Source organism: Anolis sagrei, chromosome Y (genome assembly GCF_037176765.1).
Source record: "Anolis sagrei isolate rAnoSag1 chromosome Y, rAnoSag1.mat, whole genome shotgun sequence".
Lineage (NCBI taxonomy): Eukaryota > Metazoa > Chordata > Lepidosauria > Squamata > Dactyloidae > Anolis > Anolis sagrei.
In genome coordinates, this window is record NC_090035.1 from 74,744,052 (window position 1) to 74,759,382 (window position 15,331).

General features: G+C 43.2%; 1 protein-coding gene across 6 annotated transcripts in view; it reads left to right on the forward strand.

Moving 5' to 3' along the window:
* The first annotated feature begins 7,598 nt into the window (after positions 1-7,598).
* LOC137095413 (sprouty-related, EVH1 domain-containing protein 1-like) overlaps positions 7,599-15,331 on the forward strand; it is a 33,001-nt gene continuing 25,268 nt past the window's right edge. The window contains exon 1 of one of the 6 annotated variants that reach the window (XM_067462057.1): positions 7,599-7,728. The gene's annotated coding sequence lies outside the window, so the exon portion shown is untranslated. Of the gene's footprint in view, positions 7,763-7,920; positions 8,133-8,191; positions 8,385-8,664; positions 8,738-9,331; positions 9,437-15,331 lie in introns of those variants that run through there. The other 5 variants (XM_067462056.1, XM_067462053.1, XM_067462054.1 and 2 more) reach the window with 5 other exon arrangements.

Sequence of the window (15,331 nt, forward strand, 5' to 3'; positions counted from 1 at the left end):
TGGGAGTTGAAGTCCAAAACACCTGGAGGGCCCAAGTTTGCCCATGCCTGGTAACCCAAAACCACCCAGTTGATTTCCATAGCTAAATGGCCATTCAAACCCTGATAGGTTGTTAGGAATGGTGGGAGTTGAAGTCCAAAACACCTGGAGGGCCCACGTTTGCCAATGCCTGGTAACCCAAATCTACCCAGTTGATTTCCATAGCTAAATGGCCATTCAAACCCGGATAGGCTGTTAGGAATTGTGGGAGTTGAAGTCCAAAACACCTGGAGGGCCCAAGTTTGCCCATGCCTGGTAACCCAAAGCCACCCAGTTGATTTCCATAGCTAAATGGACATTCAAACCCTCTTATGCTGTATTTTTCAGTGTTTTTATGAGTGATGGTCACTCGTTGGCCTAATACGTGTATTGTGTCCAAATTTGGTGTCAATTCGTCCAGTGGTTTTTGAGTCATGTTAATCCCACAAACGAACATTACATTTTTATTTATATAGATATCCTCATAGGTCGTGAGGATATAATATAGCATGGAATGTTCTATTTGGGAGGAAATAGATTTTTTTATAAATTTATGAACAAAGAAATCTCCGTGTCCCTCCTTGATATTCTGCAGCTTGGATACAAATCAATCAGCCACAATCTATGCTTAAGAGTGAGGCCCTATCTACACTGACTTTATGGCAGTGTAGACTCATACAATCCAGTTCAATCTGCATCATATGAGGCCCCATCTGCACTGCCATATACGTTAGTTTGAACTGCAATATATAGCCAGTGTAGACTCATATACTGGAGATTGAACTGGATTATTTGAGTCTACACCAGCATATAATCCAGTTCAATCTGCATGTGCTGTCACACGCTGGGCCTGTGCATAAGACTGTAGACAGGACATAAATTCTGTGTGCCCAACAGGATCCTGGGGCTGCCTCAGATTAAAGGCCCTTGGATTTCCTTAAAACAGAGTCTTTAGATTGCTTAAAGGTTCAACAAAGTTCTTTATTAATGAAAATAAATAGGTACTTTAAGGCTTTCTTAACAGTCTATTGGCTCTCTCTCAATCTTGTCCACAGGGAACAGGCACTATCTTCATAAACTGTACATTAACTAATGGGGAAATCCTTAACTTCTAATCTGGGCAGTCTGTCTTTGCCTCTGTTGGCATGGAGCCCCTGCACCCGGTACCAACTGCTTCTGGCTTCCGCAAGTGACCCTTACCAAGCAGAGCTTTGTAGACTTCCAGGGGAAAAAAAGAAGGAATTCAGGCTTCGGTGATGGCTGACTGAAGTCCCTCAGCGAAGGAGCTGTAAGGCTGTATAACCTTAGCCAAGCTGTGGGCTATTTATCTCCCCAGCCAAGCTGTAGAAGACGAAGCTTTCTACAGGAGCTCTTGGTATTATGTCCTGCATGAAAAGCTTCTCTGTGTGGACTGACCCAAAAAAGGCTCCTATTCCCTCCAAAACCCCAAAAAGGGGGCGGGACCAGGGAACCTAACTATAATTGACAGGTGGCTTGCCCTATGATTGCAGCCAAAAGAAGCCCCCTATCTGCAAAGTCCCTGAAACTCAGGACTACAACAAACATCCAATGCAAAGCAAACAAAATTTGAGCTCCTGGTACAGTTGTAGCTGCACACTGCATTATAATGGCAATGTAGATGGGGCCTGGTTGGTTTTATATCCAGGAACATATCCCCTGCAAGTATGGGGGGGGGGGGGGGTGTCATCCTACTTATGTTATGACACTTATTTACAGCACTCCTATTCAAAGAAAGCATACACTACAATTCCTGTATCCCTGGGCAATATGTTCTTAGAATCATAGAGTTGGAAGAGACCTCGTGGGCCATCCAGTCCAACCCCCTGCCAAGAAGCAGGAAAATCACATTCAAATCACCCCCGACAGATGGCCATTCAGCCTCTGTTTAAAAGTCTCTAAAGAAGGAGCCTCTACCACACTCCGAAGCAGAGAGTTCCACTGCTGAACAGCTCCCAAAGTTAGGAAGTTCTTATGTTCATGTGGAATCTCGTTTCTTGTAGTTTGAAGCCATTGTTCCACGTCCTAGTCTCCGTGACAGCAGAAAACAAGCCTGCTCCCTCCTCCCTATGACTTCACATCTTGATCCATGATCCTCATTGTGTCTTCTCTCAGCCTTCTCTTCTGTAGGCTACACATGTTTAGCTCTTGAAACTGCCCCTCATAGGGCTTGTTCCCCAGACTCTTGGTCATTTTAGTTGCCCTTCTCAGGACACATTCCAGCTTGTCAACATCTCCCTTAAATTGCGGTGCCCAGAACTGGACATAGTATTGAGTTTGCATGGATGGCAAAACTATGCATAATAGCAGACCCTACTGAAATGAAAGACTTCTGGCTCCCAAATACTATAGTGTTGTACTGGAGGACCTAGAAAATGCAGAAGTTGGAACATCCAAGAGTTACAGATAGGAAAGGTATGTTGTTGTTTATTCGTTCAGTTGCTTCCAACTCTTGGTGACCACCTGGACCATCCCAGGCCAGAGCTCCCTGTCGGCCATGGCCACCCCCAGCTCCTTCAAGGTCAAGCCAGTCACTTCAAGGATGCCATCCATCCATCTTGCCCTTGGTCAGCCCCTCTTACTTTTTCCTTCCATTTTCCCCAACATAAGGTCCTTGACCTGTGGGGTCCCGCAAGGCTCCATTCTGTCTCTCATGCTTTTTAACATCTACATGAAACCACTGGGAGAGGTCATCCGGAGTTTTGGAGTTAGGTGCCACCTCTATGCAGATGACACACAACTCTACTACTCATTTCCACCCAATTCCAAGGAGGCCTCTCGGGTGCTGGACGAGTGCCTGGCTGCTGTGTCTATCTGGATGAGGAAGAACAAGCTGAAGATCAATCCCGACAAGACAGAGGTCCTCCTGGTCGATCGCAAACCTGACCGGGGTATAGGGTGGCAAACTGTGTTGGACGGGGTTACACTCCTCCTGAAACCACAGGTCCGCAGTTTGGGAGTGCTCCTGGATTCATCACTTACGCTTGAAGCTCAGGTGTTGGCGGTGGCCGGGAGGGCCTTTGCACAATTAACACTCGTGCACAAACTGCGACCGTACCTCGTGAAGGCGGATCTGGCCAGGGTGGTCCATGCCTTAGTCACCTCCAGATTGGACTACTGTAATGCACTCTACGTGGGGCTGCCCTTGAAAACGGCTTGGAAATTCCAACTTGTCCAACGAGCGGCGGCCAGGATGTTAACTGGTGCTCCCTACAGAGAGAGGTCAACCCTCCTGTTCAAGGAGCTCCACTGGCTGCCGTTTATCTTCCGAGCCCAATTTAAGGTGCAGGTGCTTACCTACAAAGCCCTGAACGGTTTGGGACCAGCCTACCTGCGTGACGGATCTTAGTCTACGAACCCACGCGTTCACTACGCTCATCTGGAGAGGCCCTGCTCGTGATCCCACTTGCGTCGCAAGCACCTTTGGTGGGGACACGAGACAGGGCCTTTTCCGTGGTGGCCCCCCATCTCTGGAACACTCTCCCCAAAGATCTTAGACAGGCCCCTACATTGGCAGTCTTCAGAAAGAACTTGAAGACCTGGCTGTTCCGATGTGCCTTCCCAGAATAGGAAATCTCCAAGACCAAGTCCCAGAAACACTTTATTAGAATGAAGACTGCCGCACACTGCACACTGCACTTGCCCTATAATATCACCTGTCACATCAGCACTTTTTAATCCTGTACCCTCTACTCTGGCCCAGCCGTTTTATCTTGTTGATGTATTGTTTATTGCTTGTGGTTTTGTTGTTTTAATACTGCCTTAATTGTTTTTAATTTGCTTTAAGTGTATTGTTATGTTGTGTATTGAGACCTTGGCCTTTGTAAGCCGCATCGAGTCCTTCGGGAGATGCTAGCGGGGTAAAATAAAGTTTAATAATAATAATAATAATAATTATTATTATTATTATTATTATTGTCTTCTCTAAGTTTTCCTGTCCAAAAGGCCAAAGTACTTCATCTTTGCCTCACATATCCTTCCCTCCAATGAGCCATCGGGCTTTATTTCCTGAAGTATGGACTGGTTGGATCTTCTCATGGTCCAAGACACTCTCAGAACTTTCCTCCAACACCACAGTTCAAAAGCATCTCTCAGCCTTCCCTATGGTCCAGCTCTCACATCCGTAGGTGACTACGGGGAATACCATTGCTTTAACTATGCAGATCTTCGTTGCCAGTGTGATGTCTCTACTCTTCACTATTTTATTGAGATTGATCATTGCTCTCCTCCCAAGATGTAAGCATCTCCTGATATCATGGCTGCCATCTGCATCTGCAGTCATCTTTGCACCTAGAAATACAAAGTCTGTCACTGCCTCCATGTTTTCTCCCTCTATTTCCCAGTTATCAATCATTCCTGTTGCCATAGTCTTGGTTTCTTTGATGTTTAACTGCAACCCAGCTTTTGCACTTCTTTCTTTCACTTTGGTTAGAAGGCTCCTCAGTTCCTCTTCGCTTTTGGCCATCAAAGTGGTATCATCTGCATATCTAAGTTTCCAACCATTGCGACATACAGGGAACATACAACTCCTTTGTTACACCAACTCCACTGGATACCGATCAGCTTCCAAACACAATTCAAAGTGCTGGTTTTAACCTTTAAAGCCCAAAACGGTTCTGGCCCAGACTACCTGTACGAACATATCTCCTGCCACGAGCCATCACAAAGTTTAAAATCTCCAGGAGAGGCCCTGCTCTCAATTCCACCACTATCACAAACACGGTTGATGGGGACGAGAGACAGGGCCTTCTCAGCAGTGGGCCCCTGCCTATGGAACACCCTCCCTAGAGATATCAGACTGGCACCTCCCTCTTGTCTTTTAGAAGGAAAATCAAGACCTGGTTATGGGACCAAGTGTTCGATCAGTGAGCAGCAAATGGAAGAAGATCACACAACTTATGGCAATGAATTGACCCAGACTGATTTTTGGATTTCAATTTTAATGGATGTGTCTTAATTCGTTGTTTTAATTGTTGTTTTAATTTTTAATATTTTGATTGTACTGTGATTGTTTTTTTTGATGCTAGCATCGTATGGTGCTTTTGTTAGGCTGTCCTAAGTCCCCTTTTGGGGGGAGAAGGGCGGGGTATAAATATAGGAAATAAATCTATATAAATAAAAATGTAATGTTCGTTTGTGGGATTAACAGAACTCAAAAACCACTGGACGAATTGACACCAAATTTGGACACAAGACACCTCACAATCCAATGTATGTCCTCCACTCAAAAAAAATTGATTTTGTCATTTGGGAGTTGTAGTTGCTGAGATTTATAGTTCACCTACGACCAAAGAGCATTCTGAACCCCACCAATGATGGAATTGAACCAAACTTGGCACACAGTTCTCCCATGACCAACAGAAAATACTGGAAGGCTTTAGTGGGCATTGACCTTTGGTTTTGGAGTTGTAGTTCACTGAGCACTGTGGACTCAAACAATGATGGATCTGGACCAAACTCTACACGAATACTCAATATGCCCAAATGTGAACACTGGTGGAGTTGGGGGAAAATAGAATCCTGACATTTGGGAGTTGTAATTGCTGGGATTTATAGTTCACCTACAGTAACAGAGCATTCTGAACCCCACCAACGATGGAATTGGGCCAAACCTCCCACACAGAACTCCCATGTGGGCCACAGCAACGCGTGGCAGGGGACAGCTAGTAAATAAATAAATTGCTTAGGGGTCAATGAGACTGAGTCATTGATTGATTGAATTTATATCTGGGAATGTATTCTCTGCAGATACAAGAGGTCATGATGTATATTTTATGGCACTATTTCTTGCACTCCTTTTCAAAAAAATCATATACCAACATCCCACTATTCATAGGTGAGATTTTCCTGGACTTTGGGTGAATGACAAAACCATCCACCCAAACGAAACGAAATCTTCTGGCCCTAAAAGAGCATACAATTGCATTGGTGGGTCTAGAAAATGCCTAGAGAGGGCCTGTTTTGTCTGACATGGATACTGGTCCCATGGATACAGGGGTATTCAAAAGGAGCCTGACACTGCTTGGTTATACCTTAATACAGTGGTTCTCAACGTTCCTAATACCGCGACCCCTTAATACAGTTCCTCATGTTGTGATGACCCCCAGCCATTAAATTAGTTTTTTTTGCTACTTCATAATTGTAGTTTTGCTACTGTTATGAATCGTTATGTAAATATCTGATATGCAGGATGTATTCCCATTCACTGGACCAAATTTGGCATAAATACCCAATATGCCCAAATTTGAATACTGGTGGGGTTGGGGTGGGAGGATTGATTTTGTCATTTGGGAATTATAGTTGCTGGGATTTATAGTTCACCTACATTCAAAGAGCATTCTGAACTACACCAACAATGGACTTGAACCAAACTTGGCACACAGAACTCCCATGACCAACAGAAAATACTGGAAGGGTTTGGTGGGCACTGACCTTGAATTTTGGAGTTGTAGTTCGCCTACATCCAGAGAGCACTGTGGACTCAAACAATAATGGATCTGGACCAAACATGACATGAATACGCAATTTACCCAAATGTGAGTACTGGTGGACTTTGGGGAAAATAGACTTTGACATTTGGGAGTTGTAGTTGCTGGGATTTATAGTTCACCAACAATCAAAGAGCATTTTGAACTCCACCAATGATGGAATTGAACCAAACTTGGCACACAGAACTCCCATGACCAATAGAAAATACTGGAAGGGCTTGGAGGCCATTGTCCTTGAGTTTTGGGGTTCCAGTTCACCTACATCCAGAGAGTACTGTGGACCCAAACAATGATGGATCTGGACCAAACTTGACATGAATACGCAATTTACCCAAATGTGAGTACTGGTGGACTTTGGGGAAAATAGACTTTGACATTTGGGAGTTGTAGTTGCTGGGATTTATAGTTCACCTACTACCAAAGAGCATTCTGAAGCCCACCAACAATAACATTAGGCCAAGCATCCCACACAGAACTCCTATGACCAACAGAAAATACTGTCTGTGATGGTCTTTGGTGACCCCTCTGACACCCCCTCGCGACCCCTTGAGTGGTCCCGACCCCCAGGTTGAGAACCACTGCCTTAATACCTTTCAGTCACCTGTTTGTATAAACAACAAGGGTGGCTAGTCAAAACCAAGATGGATTCCCTCTTCTTGCCCTACCATACATTCACGCAGGCATATTTATTCTGCTCTGGGTTGCCATGATCTGGCAGGTGTACATGCCAGGAGGTTTGCTGTTGATTCATCAGAACGGCATGTAGTTTATGCATCAAACCTCTTTCCTCAACCACATCCTGAACCTTCTTTTTCTCCTGACTTGAACCAGATCTCCATGCAGCACCTAGTAGTTAAGAGCTGAAGAGGAAGTGCGCTCAAGCACCCCACTCATAATGGCTTTTGCAAGGAAAAGGGAGCTGCGATTGGATCAGGACCACTTCTGAAACCTCTGAATCCCTTGCTGTTCTGATAGGCTGCTTCCCTTGAATAAATCCAATTTTCTTGGGTCTACATCCATCTCTTGCATCCTTTTCCCTTCCTCCTTTTGATCTCTCTCTCCTCCTGATTCTTCCAGGGCATTAGGACCAGGTGGAAACCTTTTTTTCCCCCTCTCTCTCTTTCTTTCTTAGCTTTGGATTCCACCCCCCACCCCAGCTTTTTTTTTTTTAAATAAAAAAAGCTTCTGGCCCTGCAACATCAGTGTAAGAGACCCACTCTTTGCATCCTGTTTTTTTGGTTAGTCTCAGTTTTGGGCTCAGAGGGGATCCAGAACAGGTGCCAAGTAGGGAGAGAAGGAGGGAGGGAGGGAGAGGAGGCGGTGGGAAAAGGTGGGCAGAGGGAAAGTGGGGGCGAGGAGGATGCCATTGGGGGGGGGGGGGGGTGTATGTAGAAAGGATGCTAATTTGTACTAGCTGGGGGAAAATGGCTGCTAGTTTCTCATCCTCTTTATGATAAAGGCAAGCTCTCCTTCTATCTGGGCATCTATCTATCTATCTGTATATGCATATAAAATTCTAATTAATTGAGAAAAGGGGGGGGGGGTGCAGTTCTTTCAACGTGATAATGCAACCCTAACGCGCCAGCTGTAACGACCCATCGATTCACAGTGAGTCATTCTTCTGAGATATATAAATATACATAGATAGGTAGAGCTACAGAAGGGGACATCCCCCCCCCCTTTTTCCCCCCTTCTTGCAAAATGCATCTATAAATCACCAAAAAAGGGGGGGCTGTTATTATTTCTTCCTCCCCCTCTTTGCTTAGTAATGAGAGAGATTGCAGGGGAAGAGAAGACCAGGAGGCATCATTTCCCATTCATAAAAATCAGCATGCTTTAAAGACCTGTTTTTTTCCTCGGGTATGGTTTCTATTTTATCTTTATTGTCATTTGGCTGGTATTTTTTTAAAAATGTATATATATGTATATATATAAGCACACCTTCCTGTTCTAGCTGTAATTATTTGTGCTTTTAAATATGGTGTTTGTAGTCCTTGTAGGTGTCATGTTATCAGAATGTAGTCTTGTTTCATTGAGGGTTTTCTTTCTCCTCTGAGGATGAAGGTGGGTCTTTTTTTTTATGAATGAAATTCAATCCCACCAAAAAAAAAAAAAAAAAAGAGGGTGGGGGTCTATTTGTTTGTGAATCAAAGCCATTTGCATCGGGATTCATTCATAAAAAAAGCCAAGGTCCTGCTGTAACATTCATAATGGTGAGAGCTACATTTTTTTACCCTGTTTGTTTTTCTAGCCTGTCAATTTTGGATGTTGTTAAAAGGGGGGGGGGTTATGGAGAGGGGGGGCTTCTTAGATGCATGTGTCATAGTGGATGGAACTGGAATTGTTTCAAGATAATGTGTGTGCGTGTGTGTTTGAGAAAAACAGGGTATGCATATTGAGATTTGCCCGATCTATATATTCCCCCCCCCTTTTAATATAAATATATACTGCACTCCATCTGGATCTCTCGAGATATACGTGTTAATCCCCCCCTTCACCTGTTGTTTATTCAAGAAACAGGGACAAAGAACCTAGACTAGGTCATGTGACCCTCCATTCACAAAAATCCAGCCCAGGGTTTCCATTGAGATGGGCTGAAGGAATAGGCAGCTGGGCCATAGAGAGACATACCTTTTTTCAAAGCCCTGTTACATAGCATTGGCAAAAAAGGAGAGATAGTGGTTGGAGGAGGGAAAAGGGGGGAGTGAGACAGCGAGGGAGAAGGAGGAGAGGGTGGGTGGGTGGGTAGGTGGGTTTGCAGTTTTTCAAGAAGAGACTGTTGACAACCTGCATCATACGTCTTAAAAGGGGGGGGGGCAGCAGAGGGGGGTGGAGAGACCTCCTTTTTTATTTTTATTTTTATTACTGCTTGAAATATTTTATACCACACCAGGCCACACTTCTGCGACAAGGTTTGCCACTGGAAATATGTATTTAAATACGAACTAACTTATATAACCTTTCGTGCATGTTTGGAGACGTCTCTGTGTATGCATATATGTATTTGATCTTAAAAGGAAAACTAGTTTATGTCTGTTTTTTAAAGATAGGATAAAGGGGACTTTGGTCTGCAGGATGTTATGTTAATATGTTTTTTTTTCCTCCTTATGGTTGCAGGGGAGGATAGATTGGACGGGAATTGATCTTGTATCCTTTCCCACTAGAATCCAATTTTTGCCTACGCCAAGGCCAGAGAGAATTGTGTGTGTGTGTGTCTGTGTTTGCATCAAATATATTTTATTGCGTGCTGTATATCTCAGGTTGTTGCTTTGATGGGCAAGGTGTGTGTGGTGGGGTGGGGGTGAGCTTAGATCTTAAATTTTCCAAACACCCCCTTTCATAATAATGGTAGCAGGGTTTTTTATCCCCCCATTAAATCTGAGCTTATTCCAGCAATCAAATGGTGGGTTTGGAACCAGAAACTTTGCACTGAATGTATTCCCCTTTTCTATATCCTTTTGGTGATGGGGAGGTACGGTGGGATGAAAATGTGTTGCACTGGCAAAATGGGAGTTTGCTTTGGTCTTGTGCATTTTTCGTGAAAGGGCAATTTGTTTATGTTCTTGCAAAAAAGAAGAGTCTTCCCCTCCTTTTAAAATATATATTTTCTGTGTCGTCCCCCCCCCCTTTCTCATTTTCTCTGGCTTGCCATCAAAACAGGGAATATGTGTCTCCACTTTGCTTCAACATCTTTGATCTTGTAATACATAATGTCATTTTCCATGGCAACGCGTTGTGATGTCACCTGTATGTTGAAAACGCTGTGAGATATATATATATATATATATATATATATATATATATATATAATATTGAGTGGGGGGTTTTGATGTTTTCACCTTACCTCTTGATTTTGTATCAATTCTGTTTCCCTTTTGGAGACTCGTAAATACATATCCTATCCTGGGCAACTGGGCGGTTGCGGATTCTTGGTGGTCGGACCGAAGTGGGGGAGGCATCTTATATGGCATAGCCTTTATCCATATTTCTCGATGTCTTCGTTCTCTTTTAACTACCTCTCCAGCCAGGTACATCTCCTTTGAACCACTTAAATGCTCTGGAAGAGCAAGAATTTGGGTCTCTCCTAGCTCTTCTTTCTGTTTTTCCTCACATTTCCATTTAAAAGTTGGTGGGTTTCCATCGGCACAGGATCAGATCAGAAGTCAACCTCTTTTGCAGCCTGGGATTTTCTGATTAATCGGTTTGATTTTCAGGGGAATGTTAAAAGTAAATAGGTTACTAGGAAAGGAGGTTTCTTGAACGCAGGGGAAGGAATATGGTGGACTAGTTTTGAGCCAAGACAGAGGTCAGAGACAAACACACATCAGGAAAGGCTTTGCGTGGCTGCACAGAGGACCAGTCTACAACGTAGGCTGAAAACTGGTTTAAAGCATCTTTCTTTTGCAACAGGGAGTCAAAGGACCAGCTGAGCAGAAGGTGAGGGATGTCCTCACAGTGGACCCCCAATATCTTCACCAAAAGATAATTCCCAAGAATCTTTGCAAGGAAGCCATGATGGTTTAAATGATACCAAACCGAATTGTGTGTTTGTAGAGACGACCCCACTGCCTGCACTGCTGACTCATTGTGTAACCTTGGCTGGTCCTTCCTTCCCATTTTTCGGGCCGTAATGTTGGGTAATTAATTAGATGGATAAGTTATTAAACAGTTACTTAACTGATTACATAGACCCCCCCCCCCCCTTGGTTTAGTCAGATATTGTATTTTTTTTAATTGCTATCTCTCCAGCTATATTCTTATTACACATTATTTGGCTAATTGCAGGTGCTACCTCTGCAAAAGCATTTCTCTATCTATCTATCTATCTATCTATCTATCTAGCTGTGTTTTTAAAAATACTAATTACGGTTTGTGGCTCATGGCAGGTGCTACCTTTGCAAAAGCACGTCTCCAACACACAAGATGAAGTGTCTAAGATCATGCGTGCCGTCACAGTCGTGGGTACAATCTCAAATCATGTTTGTTTTATTGAAATGCAGAATTATGCACAGAACTGATTCAAAGTAAAATGAGTTGGCAGATGAATCACGTAAGATTTATTTGATCAGGCCTGGATTATTATTCTTTCTTTGCTCATCTGTGAAATGGGCAGAGATAGAGGAAGAAACCACAGCCCATGGGACTCAGGATGAAATCATTTCCAATTTCCAGAATCTATCCTCTTAAAATGGCTCTGGTTTACTGCTTTCTGGTTTCAAGGCTCGCAAATCCAGAGCACAGTCCTCGAATGCCCCAGTCTTTGCTCATCTTGACCCAGGAGCATCTTGCCTCATCCAACATTAAGAAAGTATTAAAATGTCAATGTGAGTTGTCAATATCAAGGAAAAGCTCATTGTTAAAGCTCCAACGAGAAACCCTAGAGCCAAATCCGACCTGATTGGGAATTCAGTCTGGCCCTTTCTGTCCTTTTGTGACTTCCCATCATCTCGATAAAATTCTCTCCTAAGACTTTAAGAAGATAGATAGAGCACAAAATAGATAGATAGATAGATAGATAGATAGATAGATATCTGGATGGATGGATGAATAGATAGATAGATAGATAGATAGATAGATAGGTAGATAGGCACATGCATAGATAGATACCTAGATGAATGGATGGATGGATGAATAGATAGATAGAGCACAAAATAGATGGATGGATGGATGGATGGATGGATGGATGGATAGATAGATAGATAGATAGATAGATAGACAAACAGACACATACATAGATACATAGATCTATACCTAGATGAGTGGATGGATGGATGGATGGATAGATAGACAGATACATGGATGGATGGATGGATGGATACATAGATAGATACCTAGAAGAATGGATGGGTGAATGGATGAATCGATAGATAGATAGATAGATAGATAGATAGATAGATAGATAGACAGACAAACAGACACATACATAGATACATAGATCTATACCTAGATGAGTAGATGGATGGATAGATAGATAGATAGATAGATAGATAGATAGATAGACAGACACATACATAGATACATGGATGGATGGATAGATACATAGATAGATACCTAGGTGAATGGATGGGTGAATGGATGGATGGATCGATAGATCAATCGATCAATCGCTAGATAGACAGACAAACAGGCACATATATAGATACATAGATCTATACCTAGATGAGTGGATGGATGGATGGATGGATAGATAGATAGATAGATAGATAGATAGATAGACAGACATATACATAGATACATGGATGGATGGATGGATGGATAGATACATAGATACCTAGAAGAATGGATGGGTGAATGGATGGATCGATAGATAGACAGACAGACAGACAGACAGACACATATATAGATACATAGATACCTAGATGGATGGATAGGTCAATAGACAGACAGACAGACAGATGGTTCTCCTTCTTTCCCTTTGGCCCAAAGTTGGAGTGCAGTAATCCTATCCTAAGTCGAGTTCAGGTTGACTTTCCATTATCTAAAATCCTTGGGATCCTGATTTTTCCAAGTATTTGAACACTTTGCATAGAGTTATTAATAATCTTGGAGATGGGACCTGAGTCTTTAAAAAACTACCAAATTTATTTAAGTCCCATTTGAACCACCAGAAAGGAAAGGTAACCTATCCTCTCAACCAGCCATGTGGATGATTTTATGGATGATTTTGGATTTCCCGATCAGGTGTTTGTTTAATACAGGCCAATGGCCCGTGTAATGTAGTCCACCATCTTGTCCTCTGAGGCAAAGCCCTCAAGGCTTCTGTTTCCTTCTTTGTTGTTCTTTTTGGGATCTGGTTTCCATTGGAGGACAATAATAGGTTTCCTTGAGGCCTCTGCCACTTGAAACGATGGTTCCTAGGAAAGAAAGAGGGTTTTTGGGGTCCATCCAAATAGGTTTTGTGTGTTAGCTTAATAACAATCCCGTCTTTTTCCCCCTCAGAAATGACCGTTCTGTGAGGGAGCCTTGAGTGTCTCAAATGAGATCCTCGCCAAACCATTACTGTGCTTCTTTTTTCTCCTGAAGGAGCCAAGATACTTAAAATCTGTTTGCTGAGACATAATTCCTTGTGAGGTTTTCTTTTTTTGGTATTTTCAGTCACGGTTTTACCTCAGAATTGCTCTCATATCCTGTGTGAACAGCCTTTATAAGAATGGATTGGGGAGCCATTTTGCCCTCCTCAGAATCAACTGTTGTCTTTCCTGAATTGTGTTGAGGGTAAACGATGGAGTCTGAGGCCTAGCAAAACATTCCTAAACCAGACATTTTGAACCTTCATTCTCAACCAAATCTGTCAAAACGTCATCTTATAATGATAAGAATGGATTTAGGGGCCATTTTGCTCTCCTCAGAATCAACTGGTGTCTTCCCTGAATTGGGTTGACGGCAAACAATGGCAGCTGAAGTCTAGCAAAACATTTCGAACTAGACATTTTGAACTTTCATCCTCAGCCAAATCTGTCAAAACGTCTTCTTATTATGATAAGAATGGATTGAGGGGCCATTTTGCCCTCCTCAGAATCAACTGGTGTCTTCCCTGAATTGGGTTGAGGACAAACGATGGTGGCTGAGGCCTAGGAAAACATTCCCGAACCAGACATTTTGAACCTTCATTCTCAGCCAAATCTGTCAAAACATACTAGCTGTACCCGCCATGCGTTGCTGTGGCCAACCTTTCCTCTCTTTCTCTCTCCTTCTTTTCCTCCTTCCTTTGCACCCCCTTTCCTTCCTTCCTTCCTTCCTTCCTTCCTTCCTTCCTTCCTTCCCTTTTCTTGTTTCCTTCTCTCCTTTCTTCCTTCTCTATCTCTTTCCTTCCTCCTTTTGTTTTCCTTCCACTTTCTCTCCTTTCTTCCTTCTCTACCTCTTTCCTTCCTTCTTTCACTTTTTGCTTCCATCCTTCCTTCTGTCTTTCCTTCCCTCCCTCTTTCTCTCCTTTCTTCCTTCTCTACCTCTTTCCTTCCTTCCTTCACTTTTTGCTTCCACCTTCCTTCTGTCTTTCCTTCCCTCCCCTTTTCTCTCCTTTCTTCCTTCTCAACCTCTTTCCTTCCTTCTTTTCTTTTTGCTTCCATCCTTCCTTCTGTCTTCCCTTCCCTTCCATTTTCTCTCCTTTCTTTCTTCTCTACCTCTTTCCTTCCTCCCTCCGCTTTTTGCTTCCGTCCTTCATTCTGTCTTTCCTTCTTTCCTTCCTTCCTCCACTTTTTGCTTCTATCCTTCCTTCTCTCTTTCCTTCCCTCCCACTTTCTCTCCTTCTTGCCTTCCTTCCTTCCTTCCTTCCTTCCTTCCTTCCTTCCCGTTTCTTCTTTCCTCTCTCCCTCCTTCCTTCTCTACCTCTTTCTTTCCTTCCCCCCTTTTCTTTTCCTTCCTCTTTCTTTCCTTTCTTTCTTCTCTACCTCTTTCCTTCCTTCCTCCGCTTTTTGCTTCCATCCTTCCTTCTCTCTTTCCTTCTTTCCTTCCCTCCCGCTTTCTCTCCTTCTTGCCCTCTTTCCTTCGCTCCTTCTTTCCTTTTTTCTTTACTTCTCTCCTTCCTTCCTTCTCTACCTCTTTTCTTCCTTCCTCCCTCCGCTTTTTGCTTCTATCCTTCCTTCTCTTTCCTTCTTTTCTTCCGTCCCGCTTTCTCTCCTTCTTGCCCTCTTTCCTTCGCTCCTTCTTTCCTTTCCTTCCTTTCCTTTTTTCTTTCCTTCTCTCCTTCCTTCCTTCTCTACCACTTTCTTTCCTTCACCCTTTTTCTTTTCCTTTCTCTTTCTCTCCTTTCTTTCTTCACTACCTCTTTTCTTCCTTCCTTCGCTCTTTGCTTCCATGCTTCCTTCTCT